Source organism: Chaetodon auriga, chromosome 1 (assembly GCF_051107435.1).
Source record: "Chaetodon auriga isolate fChaAug3 chromosome 1, fChaAug3.hap1, whole genome shotgun sequence".
NCBI lineage: Eukaryota > Metazoa > Chordata > Actinopteri > Chaetodontiformes > Chaetodontidae > Chaetodon > Chaetodon auriga.
Window position 1 is genome coordinate 30,410,781 of NC_135074.1, and position 13,514 is coordinate 30,424,294.

General features: G+C 45.1%; 1 protein-coding gene across 1 annotated transcript in view; it reads right to left on the reverse strand.

Moving 5' to 3' along the window:
• The window catches only part of samd4a (sterile alpha motif domain containing 4A), a 51,016-nt gene that overhangs the window by 23,503 nt on the left and 13,999 nt on the right, over positions 1 to 13,514 (reverse strand). The window lies entirely within an intron of this gene.

Genomic DNA, 13,514 nt, shown 5'->3' on the forward strand with positions numbered 1-13,514 from the left:
ACGACCAGGACATCGCAGGATACATAATCTAAGATTTCAGCAAATCTGAGAATGCTGCTACATGATATCCAAGATGGCAGCAAAGGGGAATGTAAATGATAGATGGACAGATGGATTAGTGAACACATGTATGGTTAAAAATAGACGACAGCAAGATGATGTCAAGCCCGCTGCACTGTCATCCTCCTATTTTGCTCTTTCTCTTAACACCCAGCTGTGTAGGCTGCTGATGGTGGCTGTATACCGCTCTATACATAACCTGGAGGTCATGGAGCTCTATTGTTGTCCAAGTCAGTGGGCCATTAGGAGCCCATTCCTATCATCTTGGACCAGGGCTATAGATACTAACTGGTCAGGGCAACAGCTTTGGGCAGCCACACAAATAGAGACAGGACGCAGGCCAGCTTCACTTCCTGCTTGGGAGATGTGTCTGTGTGAATCTGACCACAGTCATTCTTAACCCTGAGGATCTCGTCTCTAAATTAGACATATGAGGTGAAACTAGAAAATACACCTGCTCGTCCTTCTGTCCAAAGATATCCCAATGTCACAGTCTGCTTTACGGTGATGTACAGTTCTCTCTCGCCCTGCTGGGTGGACAGCTGCAGCTCTGACCAGGCAGATGGAAGACCACTGACCCTGACGTCTCCCATACAAGGTTCACATTCGTTTCATCCCATGACAGATGACCAGGACCGAGGGATTAAATCATTCAGCCTTGAGCCTACTCACAGCGTCAAAATGAAAGTTTTACACACACACTTTACACATACAGTCCAATTCCTTTCTGCCCACAGCAGCATGTGTGTGTCCTGATAAACCACCAACTTTTTTAAGTTAAATTCAGATCAAATTCATTCTTTTCTTCTCTCTCTCACACCACAGGTGAGAGGTGTGAATGGGTGACATGAAGGAGAAGACAGAGTGAGGGAGGCCAGGCTGTTCCAACACTCGGCAGACAGCAGCACAAGGAGAGAGGAGGTGGGTAAGACTGAGGTACAGATGAGTTTAAGAGGGAGGAGGAGAAAATAAATGGAGGGAGGTAAGAAGGCAGTGAGTGAGGGAGCGAGGTGTGCGAGGGGAGCCAGGGAGTTACTCCACTCTGCTCCAGAGATGATGTAATGCTTCATTCCTCTGAATGAGGCAAGCTTCGGTCCGTCCGAGAACAGGAATTGTTCCATGATTAAGACTCATTTATTTTTAAATGACTGGAAAACATTGAGATGTAACACAGAAACCCTGATAAATACCCCACCGAAGCTTACAGAAGCAGTGGGGCGCTGCCAACTTTCAGACACCACCGCTTTACCTTTGACAGGAAAATCTTTTCAACTTTCTGACACTTGTTTGGCAGTCTAACAAAAACGTTGGTCTACTGCCACGAGTTACACAGAGACCATAAAAAGACCTGAGTAATCATCACTTGTTGTCAGAGTCCATAGCCACTGACCAATCCCACCATCAGCTCTTCTATCACAAGATATTTGGTGACTGATATCTTTAATTTGCAATTTGTTTACAGATACAATTTGTTTCAAAACCAAATAATTTTTTCAGAAATGTGAAAGGTAAAATATAAAAATACGACAGACTCCTCCTGGAGATTATTGTCTGCTCTAGTCCTAAAACAGTAACTGATGGTGTCAACTGTGATTTGACACAACATACAGTCTTGACAGATGAGACTGTCACAAATACAATGAACACTATAATTTGACATAAGGCAGCAACAGCGATCACATGGATTCTGTCACACAGGCCCGTGTGTCTCTCCTCATCTCTTCTTCTGTCTCTAAATTCAACATAAAACTTAAATTGGTTCTCAGACAGAGCGACACAAGTAGACACAAACATCTGTCAGCTGTGTGGCTGCATCTGTCACAGCGTGCTCTGTCCCTTCCATGAAGTACGACTCTCTACCACTTGATTCAGAGCACATGTAATATGTATGTATGTATGCATTTGGCTGTCACAATGGATTTTCAGTTATTTACTGGACTTTCACTCATGTCCATCCATAGAGAAACCATGCTGGAATAACGTGCCAATAGCGACCAACATTACTGACAGCCAGGTGAGCAGGTCAGCTGTTGTCGGGTGGCTGACATGACAGAATGATGAAGCTCTCATTAACTCTGTCCTGGTGGTCAGTTTCAGTTAAACTGCTCAGGGGCCAAAACACCTGGATCCTGGCCCTGTGAACCAACACTTCTGCTAGCAAACATGAAGAAAACTGGTAATTGCAGAAAAGTGGTGCTCAGACCTCTGATGTAAAGATTCAGCATTAGGGCGTTTTAATTCCCCTTCGGAGGAGAGGAAGTACAATGAACCTAAAGATTAAAAGTTAGAAGAAAGTTATGCTGATCAACAGATTTCTGTTAGCCAGAAGTGAGATCTATCCTCCCCTAAAAACAAAAAAACACTTGAGAGGAGAAAGACTGGAAAAAGGTATGAAAACACCTGGAAGTCAGGAAGCTACTTAGGGCTTATTGGCCGTTTACTCCAAGGTTAAAGGTCAAGGAGTCGTCTTTGGAGCTTTTCTCCTCACAGTGATCAGACATGTGGCATCTCTCACAGCTCAAAGAGGGGTCACAGTCGTTGGACCCAACATGGGTCCAAGGTCAACTGCTGGGAGAACCACTGGGCAAGCCAGGGACAGAGAGGGTGAGGAACTGTGCAAGTGTGGAGCCAATCAACCCCAGGTAAATAAGAAATTTACAATTCCAAAATAACCAGTCGACACTGAAGAAAGCATTCTTCGTCACACAATGCAACAAGGCAAATTAAAGTGGGCAGGAAGAGAAAGTTTTCCCATGCATGTCAGACTCTTTCCTCCTCTCCTCTCCCAGCATGATCGCTCCCACCCTGAACCTTGAGGGGAAAGCGCTAACCTCATCCAACTGGAGTAAAAAGGAGCGGCGGAGGAATGAGGTGAGGCGTGGTTACACTGACGTTACTACACTGACAGAGGAGGGAAACGCTGCTGAAATTCCTCCTGACATAGCCGCATCAAAACCCCCTCCTCCTCGTCTCTTTGTAGTTTCTGAGTCAGTATCACTGTGAATTTCACTGGAACTAGGAATCACTGTTAAACTCATCCACCTCTGCATCCCACCCCACAGCGACAGCACGCAGAGAAAGGCCTGAAACCACAGTCAGCTCCGTGAATATCAGTACCAGTCATATTCTCAACGCTGTGAAAAAATGTTTCAGTGTGAAGTCAGAATTACGAAGCGTCCCATACAATGTGACATGATTGATAAAAACAGTCTCACAGATTACACAATGAAAACCACAGAGAGAGAAAGCCAGCGTGGGGTGTTGAGCTAAACAAAGGATGTTTAGTTTGTTCTCTCATGCCAGACAGAGACAGGGGCATGTGGGGAACTGATGAATCACATCAGCATCATTGAGAAGAAACACTGAAAAAGAAAGTCAGACATACGCAAACACTAAAACCTCAGACTGAGAGAGTCACTTGTTTGGGGACTGACACGGCGTTTTGCTGCTGTGGACGTCTGCTGGTGACCTCTGTGCCATCCTGCACTCACTGCCCTCTTTGGCACAAATACAAGGCTGCCGCTTTCAACACAGTCCAGCCTCTGCCAGTATAATTCTTCCTCTGTCAACCTGGCATCACACCGCCCACCTTTCCTCCACAATCTGGCCAATTTGTCTGCGTTGAACAAAAACACAGGGCAGACAGACACACAGACAGGGAAGTCAGCAGGTCGCTGTGTGTTTAAACTGATGCTAAAGTCTAGCTGACCCACCGTCACAGTGTGAGAGGCTCTCACATCATCGATGCAGTGATCTGCAGCTGCTCAGGTCTACTCGCTCGGGCACAGTTACCTGTGATTATAGCACAATGCTGGATGGCCCTGCTGTCCGAGGATTGTCCAGGTTACTCCTACTGTCATTCAACGAAGCAAATGATGTTGAAATCGATGTCTGAAGGTGTCACTTTGGACTTTAGAAACTCTGATTGCCCATTTTCAAAGCCCGAACAACTAATCAACAGATCAAGAACCTCATTCAGAGATTAATCTATGAAGAAAATGACCTTCAGTTGGGGCCCTACTGTCAACACTCTCAATCTGACTTTTGAGTAAGGGGTATGACTCATTATTTCCAAAAGCGTAAAACACCTTACTCAGCAATATCTACAACACTGTCCACCTACATGTACAACAAACAGCTGATTTACAACAAGCTCACTCTTGTTCTCCAGAGCTGTTCCACCCCATTCTGGGAAGCACTGATGTAAAACTGGAGCAGAAGTAGACAAGTCAGTTCACAGGAATGTGGGCACTTAAGAAAATTAAGGTCCTTCTTCACAAAATAAGATATTACACCTTAACATGAACACAGTTCTGAACATGGCCACATGTCTGGAAAACCCCTTCCTGACATTTAAAGACAGACTTGACTATTCAGTCTGTCTAAATGAGACTATTGTGTGGAGTCAAAGAATAACAACTTTGTTGAGGAATGTAATATATGAACATGCAGTAAAATGGAAACACAAACTTAAATAAACATCAAATTAAGATGTCAAACTAAATCAAATGAATAAGTAGAAAACTGCAAATTTCATATAAAACAGCAGTCTTGGATCATTTTCTTCTAATTTTAATAATTGACCACTTTGCTCTTTATGTTACATGGATTTTATTTTTTATAGATTTCATAGGATATTGGTTTGATTCTTTGGATAGATGTATGGTTGCTCTACCTTCTGTATTCTTCATGACATAAATGTGGAAGAAGAGAAAACAGAACAGCGACAGAAACTATTCTGAAACTCTGTCATTAGTATAAATTACATTACATCTCCAAGTAACATGAGCGCCCTGTCCACATGGACCTGCAGCCTCAGAGCAGCCGTCGCTCATTAGGTTTAACTTTGACCTGAGCTGGAAACAGCGTGTCCTCTTCACATCCGACTCTGTGATCACAAGACACAAGTGACAGTGGTGGAAACAATGTGATTGTTTTAGCTCATTTGTTACACATTGGTTATGTGCAAACACAAACACACCCCAGTGGACACACACACACACACACACACACACACACTTGTGGAGGCTGTTTGTTAGACACATGATTCCTCTCGTTCTAAATATAGACGAGTCAACAGCACACAAAGCCACAACAAGGCAGCTAGCACAGCAGATAAGACCATATTAGTGGTTAGCAAAGGGACACATTAACTCCCAATCACACTGACAATGACACACTGGCTTTGTGTGTGTGTGAGTGTGAGTGTGTGTGTGTGTGTGTGTGTGTTTGTGTAAGAGAGTGAGAGAGAGTGTGAATGTATGTGAGTGAGACAGTGTGTGTGGAAAGGTGTGTGTATGTACACTTGACCCCAACTTGCACCTAAAAAAAATTCCTTATCACACACTGTGAAGTTGCATAACCATAGAGCTGTGTGTGTGTGTGTGTGTGTGTGTGTGTGTGTGTGTGTGTGTGTGTGTGTGTGTGTGCGTGCGTGCGTGCGTGCGTGCGTGCGTGCATGTGTGTGTGTGCATGGGGTGGGGGGGTGTTCTTCAGATTAGGATTACATTTTAATTAGGGTTAAAATAAAGCTAAATCTGAGGGATGACTAAGGAAGGTTAGGGTTAAGGAATGAACCGAATCCATGTAAAATCCTTACACATCTGTGTGTGTGTGTGTGCGTGTGTGTGTGTGTGTGTGTGTGTGTGTGTGTGTGTGTGCGTGCGTGCGTGCGTGCGTGCATGTGTGTGTGTGCATGGGGTGGGGGGGTGTTCTTCAGATTAGGATTACATTTTAATTAGGGTTAAAATAAAGCTAAATCTGAGGGATGACTAAGGAAGGTTAGGGTTAAGGAATGAACCGAATCCATGTAAAATCCTTACACATCTGTGTGTGTGTGTGTGCGTGTGTGCGTGTGTGTGTGTGTGTGTGTGTGTGCGCGTGTGTGCGTGCGTGCGTGTGTGTGTGTGTGTGTGTGTGTGTGTATCCTCTAAACCTCTGTCCTGTGCTTCTCCTGTTAGCAAAACAAACATGAGGCTGGCTCACGTCGTCCCACTACGGCAACTCGCTATAGCTATTGTTGATTCAACACCGTGTCCGACACAGCGTGTTCCCTTTACTGACCTGAGAACAGCAATCCAAGCGAGAGGGCTGACCAACAACACACAGAGCAGGGGGCTTAATTCAACAAAGGACCTGACGAGGAGGCTAAACACCGAGCGATTGAGATATACTGGCAGGGAGAAAACACTGGAGATGTGATCTTAATGAAATGTCTGTTTGAAAGGTCCTGGAACTGACTTGTTAACCACAGACACATTAAAACACAGATACACACTCAGACTCGCACACAGTGCATAAAACAAGACATCGTGGCTGAGACAAAGGCCCAGTCTGAACGGGAAGGAATCTGGAAAACATAGAAGTTGTGGAAGGAGAAAAGGGCGATGGGATCTGGGTGGAGAGAGGAGGACAGAGTAAAGACAGACAGAGTAGTAGATGGGTGGAGTGAGGGGTGGGAGGGGGCAGAAAGGAAAAGTTCCCGCTTCTGCTTTCCGAGTGGATTCTCCAGCTCAGCAGAGGGGAATGTGCTGGCATACCACAGAGCCTGCTGCTGAAGAATGCAGTGATTCCTAACGGATCCATAGCCAAACACACACACACACACACACACACACACACACACACACACACACACACACAGAGCCCCAGTACGATCCCTTCTCTGCACTATAGCTGTGTTCAACATGAAGTTAAACTGGTATCAACATCATGATGTCCAGTTGTTTACACAGAACGCGGGCATGACGTGCTGGTCAGTCAGTGAGGACGTCACACGAGTGAGTGGTTCACGTCCACATTAAGCCTGTGGCTCTTGAACTATGAGTAGTTGTTTTTGTCCAGAGGCATAGTTTGAGTTTCTGTGACTTAAAATTAGAAATTAGAAGAGAGACTGAAACAGCAGATTAAATAAACTACATTTCAATCAAACCACAACTTGAACATAATAATAATAATAATAAGTGTTCTGTTCGCTGTCAAAGTGTGGAAGCTTTGACTAATGATAACTTTCATACAGGGATTCTACATCATAGCACAAGTGTCACGTGACATTCATGGCCTCTATCTCACATACAGAACTCATGCGAGTTTCGAACCAATAGCGTGGCAGACAGTGAATTACAAGAATGAAGATAAAAACAGTCCGTCGTAATACGTGATGATGTTAACAAGCAGATGTTTGTGGAGTTATATGCAAAGAGCTCAAGTAAGCCTTTGGCTGCATCAGTTAAAAATAACTTGCTGTATATCACTGGGTCGTCTTTGTCATTCATCTTTTTTATTGCACAATTAACAGAATCATTTCTAAGATATTTGTAGGTCTGATTTCAATGCTTGTGCAGTTGAGTTACAACAGAGCAGAGACATGTCCAAGAGGACACTTGAGTTATGTGGTACATTTGAATCAAGATAACTGTGAGGTGACAGAAAGTGGATCAGCATCCAATGCCTGAATACCAAGAACCTGCCAAGAACAACTTCTACCTGCCAGAACTGTTCTGTGTGATGTGTAGTTTTGTCTTAGTGATCTTAACAGAATGAAAACGACTGTAAACACGTTGGAATAATGTAAAAAAGTCACACTCCCCTACTGAACGTCCAGCAGGACAGACATCTGAGGAAGTCTGCTAACTTTTATTGCTACTCTACCTTATTTATCTATGTACCAAAAAACATCTGTTACTGCAACCGGTCTTGACTCAACACCAAGTCCCACCCGAACACTTCATCCTCAGGCATCAGCGGCCTGGCTCGGGGTGGGACAACTGGACTACAATGAGGTGCTAACACTGAGACACTCTTTTTATTGGACCAGTTTTCCTACTGGCTGACGTGCACATACTGTACTGGCACATTTCAAGGAGTATCTTCACTTCATGCAGACTGGGGGGGGGATTAAAGTTTTCACTGCAGCAGTGAAACAAAGTAAGACACTGAAAGAAACCAAAAGTAAAAGAGGAGGTATGAATAAGGAAGAGAACAAGAGAATTGAGTATGGAAAAACAAAGAACATGGTCAAAAAGACAAAAAATGGAAAAGACTGAATGAAGTGAAAAGAAAGTGAAAGAAATCAGGAAAACCAAATTAAGACAAACAAGACAAAAGACAGTAAAGGATATATTGAACAAGTCAGGATTAAAGATTCAGAAAGAAAGAGCAAAAACAAGGAATAAACTGTATGAGAAAGAAAGCAAAGAACAAAAGAAAAGAACAAGAGTGTGAGTCAGAAAAGAGAAAGAGAAAGAGAGGAGCTGGAGCTGCAGGAGAGAGTAGTGAAAGAGGTGTGGTACACAAAATATATGATCTAATGTTATATGCTGCATCGCCCCACCCAGTGGAGAGAGGGAGGGGGAGAGAGAGAGAGAGAGAGAGAGAGAGAGAGAGAGAGAGAGAGAGAGTCCATGTCCTGACAAGAAGTGCTGGCAGGCTCCCACAGGCCCTAATACAAGCTTTGGGGCCCTGGACGTAAGGGGAGGTGGGGAGGGAAAGGAAGGGGGTGGATACAAGACACAGACTGAAAAGTTCACTGGTGTCAACAGGTTTCAACTAGAGGGGGAGAAAAGAGAGAGAGAGAGGGAGAGAGAGAGAGAGAGGGGAGGGAAGACTGCAAAATAAACAAGACGGGACAATCACACATGCAACAGACAAGAGGGAAGAAAACAAACAGCCAAGAGAGGAAAAGAGGAAGAGGAGGAAAGAGAAACAGAAAGAGAGAGAAGAGGGGAAAGACTGAGCCAGTGTTGTGGGATCAGCCTGACCTTGGCCTCAGCCTGACCTACTGACACATAACTGAATGAGGAGGGAAGAGGAGGGGGAGGAGGGGGAGGAGGAGCGCTGTTCGCCCCCGTCCTGTCGAGTTTAAAAAAAATCTCTTAGTAAAGTTTAGCTCTTTCCCAGAATGCCTTTCCAAAGGGAAGTGACACATTCATGCTCATGTCAGCTTCCATACCAGTGAAAGGCTGGCATGTGTGCTTACAGCGGAGCAGCCTTTAAGTACCTGACCTAGATTATTCCTTTAGGGTCAGCTTCAGCTCCTGACGTCAGTATTAGGACAAGTAAACCTACACGCTGAGGAAGAGGAGAGCAGAGACAGAAAATCTACGCGCTGCGTCAGTCATCATGTCAGACAGGTGGAGCTGAGTGAGAGGAAGCAGAAAGTCGAGCTGTCAGGAGAGCAGTCAGCAGGTGATTTACTGACTGACTCTCCTGCATTCATGCCGCTCTGATCTGAATATGTGGACATCGGTCTGTTTTAAACAAACCTCACGCACGTGCATCCGTTTCCTGTTAGCATGTGGTGTACGCACTGACTGACAGTAACCTGGTTACACATTCACGCCAGTCAGCCGATTTCTTAAAGCTCAGGTAAAAGTTAACCCTGGTTTCCATCAATCAAAAGACAACGCCTGTGATCTGTGTCATATGTGCGTTCTGCCTCTGATTCATGAGTAGTCGCTTCACTTTGCTGCCACAGTGGCATCAATCATTACCCTAAATTCAACATGACAGGATGTCAGTGTCTGCGATATGAAAATATGAGCACACAATCAAAGAAAGTGTGCATCCTGATCACACTTCAGCGCCACAGGCTCAGTGGACTCAGAGCTGCAGACAGCGCTGTCAGCTGAGGGCCGATCACACCGAACACTTGGCTGGTTTCAGCAGTGGAGCAGCGAGCTTGGAGGGACAAACAGAGCACTCATCGAGCCGCTCTGCTTCACCCTGCCCTGTTTCCATCAACCCTCTCCGCCTCCATCACAGCTAGGTTCACGGTGTGGTGACTGCCAGACAAGACGATCTTTGTAAAGGTCTGTAGCCCGCCATCTTGTTTTCCTGTGTCTCTCTGTGTACAGTGGCGAAGCTTAAAAACATCGTGTGACTCGACTGACAATATGAGCCGTTTTTACTGGTCATCGTCCAAACCCAGCTGGTCAGTCCAAGCTTTCCTGCCACATCACTCCTCTCTCATAATGGAAACCAGGACACACTCTAGAAAATCCTATAGGCTACAAAACACTCCAGAGGACCCTGAAGGAAATTAAGTCATCCAAAAGTCAAAAGTCGTTTGCCATGTTTTTTATAACAGATAATGTCTTTAGATTTCTAACAGAGGACAACTTTGAAGAGATGAACTGTGGAAACCGGAGCATTTTCTCATTTCCACAGGAAACAGTGACGTAAAGAGGAGCATGGCCCGTCCAGCGTTCGGATCACAGGGGGGACTTTTGCTGAATGAAATCAGTGAGAGATCAGTCAGAGTCTCCAGAGAGCTTCAACAAACAGACAGAGACAGACTGAGATTCCTGTGGCCGTAATAGAACAGGAAGAGGAACACCTTTTCATAGCAGCCTTGCATCATTACAGCCAGGACACCTGGTCAATTTATAGAGCATTATATAAAGCACATCTCTCATCTGCTTTTCACATTGTGTGTGAGTCTGTGTGTGTGTGTCTGCTGCAGTGTGGTGTACAGTAGGTGTAAAGTAGGTCTTTTCCGCTTGGGTGCTTATTTATTTATACTGTGTAATGTTTTAAACAGTGGCCAAGATGTGTGTGAGTGTGTGTGTGGGGGTGTGTGTGTGCTTAGACTTCCAAAGTGGGAAGCACCTGCCTGACCATGAGTCGGACATGTTTGCCAGCGTACGTGTCTCCCTTCCACGGGAAAAGGAAAAGCATCATCATGGCTACTGTGCACGCCAGCATCCAGCTTCATCTGAGCCTCATTCAAGCCAAGTCTGCCAAAGTCAGGTGGCGTCATCCCTCTCAAACTGCTGCTGCATCAACACGAATCTCCATTACAGGCTTTCTCCTCTGCCTCCACAGTGCTCTGCCTTCAGCCGACAGACGTGAAGCACACTGATGACTCTGTTCTTTAAGAAAATCATATATGTTCCAAACCGTCGAACTGTTTAAACCGTCTTCTCTTTGTCAATCCACAGCTTTTCAGGGATTTTCAAGAAAGCCTGCACCCCTCAGCACTTCACCTGGACACAACCCGACAACAGCAGCAGTAAACGATAAAGGTAAACAAGTAAAAACTCCTTGTCTCTTGTCAAAAACAGATATTATATGTAATTATGTGCTGTATAAAGTCTTTTGTCAAACAGAGCGAGGAGGGAACTCATACTTGTTCATGGGTAGAGTTCCCCTCTGCCCTAAAAAGATGAATATAAGGGACTATTTTTTTCTAAAATGTTAAAGGTTAACTATCATGACTCAAGTTTGGATTTAATGTCACCATAAATAAAACCGAAGGGGTTCCTGTGACTCATTTGTACCACAAATATTTCTTCTTTCTGTCCTGTACGGCTACTTGTTTCAGGCCACCAGACAAATCCTTAATTTGTGAGTTTTGGGTGAGTGAAGAGGCCAGATGATAGTGTTTTATTGTCTCATCTTTTTCCCAGCAGTGGGGGAGGATTCCTGGTAGAAGGACACGGCTGCTGTGTGAATGGAGAACAATTCTTTGCTATCCTTTCCTCCAACCCCCATCCCTTCCCACTTCCTCTCAGGTCTTTCATCCACATCCCCTCTTCTCCCCTGTTGCGGTAACTGGTGGTTGGGGGTCTGGAGGAAGCAGGGTGGGGGCTGAAAGCAGGGCAAAAGATTTGCAGTCTACCTGTGGAAGCGTATGTAGCGCTCCAGTGTTGGGGAGGCTCTGAATGTGGCAGTCGCAGCTATGCCGGGAATGTGAGCCTCCGCTCTGCCAGGGCTGGACCGGAGAAGCCCACAACTCTATTTAAGGAAATGGCAGTCAGGGGCCCATCGGCCGCTCTCCCTGCCTCTATTTCTCGTCTGTCTCTTGCTCGGCTAAGAGCCCCCCTTCCTTCCTTGTACAAGAATGATAATTATTTTCCTTTGTGGAAGAAAGGTTTATTTCCGTACCTGCTGGGAAGCAGGAGAACACACACACACACACACACACACACACGCAAAGAGAAAAATGTGTGTGCGCACACTCACGCAGCAGTGCACTGACGGTGTGGTTCGTGTAATCGTTTCTGGTACGTTTGTGAGTTTAACAGGGATGTCTCTTTGTAAACTGCTTTAGTGCTGTGGTCTGCCAAAAAACAACAAAAACAAGCCAGCAAACAGATGTTTGAAAGGAAGTGAAAGTTTCAGTCTACCTGCTCACACACAGGCCCCTGACAGCACCGCCCCGGCCTTTATACCAAATAACATGGAAATAACACATGCTGTCACACTGCGGTTACAAACCAGGCTTGTGCAAAGTCACCAGATTCAGACCTGTGATATATATAATGATGTTCCTCCCATCACAACACTGACTTCATTCAGCTGTAAAGAGCTGCAAACCGTCCAGATAATCTTCATTAGACCAGCTATTGATTTTCTGTCTGATGAGGGTGTAAAAGCTATTTCAGTGGCTTTCCCAACATGACAGGAATTAAGGACAGAGCTTAACATTCGGGGCCTAAAAATAAAAAACACGTTATTCTATATGTGCTGAATACTGTATCAAACAAACAAGGTTACAAACATTTAGCTCATGAATAGATTTGATTCTTGTGAGCAAAACTGCAGCTCTGTGGCTCAGCCTGCGCTAGTTACACGTAACCAACTGGTTAGACCGTGTCAGTATGTCTACCCGCCAAAGTCCAGTTTTTCTAGCTACACTGGTCACTCCTCCAGTGTGTGTGTGTGTGTGTGTGTGTGTGTGTGTGTGTGTGTGTGTGTGTGTGTGTGTTTGTGTGTGTGTGTGTGGTAGCCATTGCTGCAATAAAGTGTGTGCATTTCACTGCAGCTTGTGCTGTATATTTGAGTGTCATGTGGAATGTGGAGTGTGGAGCAGCGAGTGAGCGACAGACGTGTTTACCCAGCATGCTCGGCTGTCAGCCTGAGGGATATAGCGTCAGCATCCGGGTGTAACATCATGTGAGTAGATTCAGCGCACGCACGCACGCACGCACGCACGCACGCACGCACGCACACACACACACACACACACACACACACACACACACACACACACACACACACACACAGAGGCCCATTCAGAAAAACACAACGGCACAATGGCCTGAGGCGACGAGCTCTGCTCTACTGGAGAGTTTAGGTCATCTGCAAACCAGATATTTATCTTTGATAATGTGGAAAAACTGCTTTTCAGCACTGTTTCATCTATAGATTTACTGAGGAAAAACAGCAAAAAAAGGTGAAATATATGATCAAAGTTTGTAACCAGTAACTTTCGAGTGAAGCACAAGACATTTCAAGTGAGAGCTCAGGGAACGGACCCGTCACACACTCAGCAAAAACCACTTCACCACCGTAACGCATGTAAAGCAGGAGTTTCTGTTAGCAACAGGCTCAGCTTGCTTTAACGTAGTTACTGTTGTTCCTGGATTAATTAAGACTAAAATACCTCTACTGATTAGGATGTATCCTGTATCATTGCTTGTTTCCCTCTGCATTCAGTTCATAGCACTTCT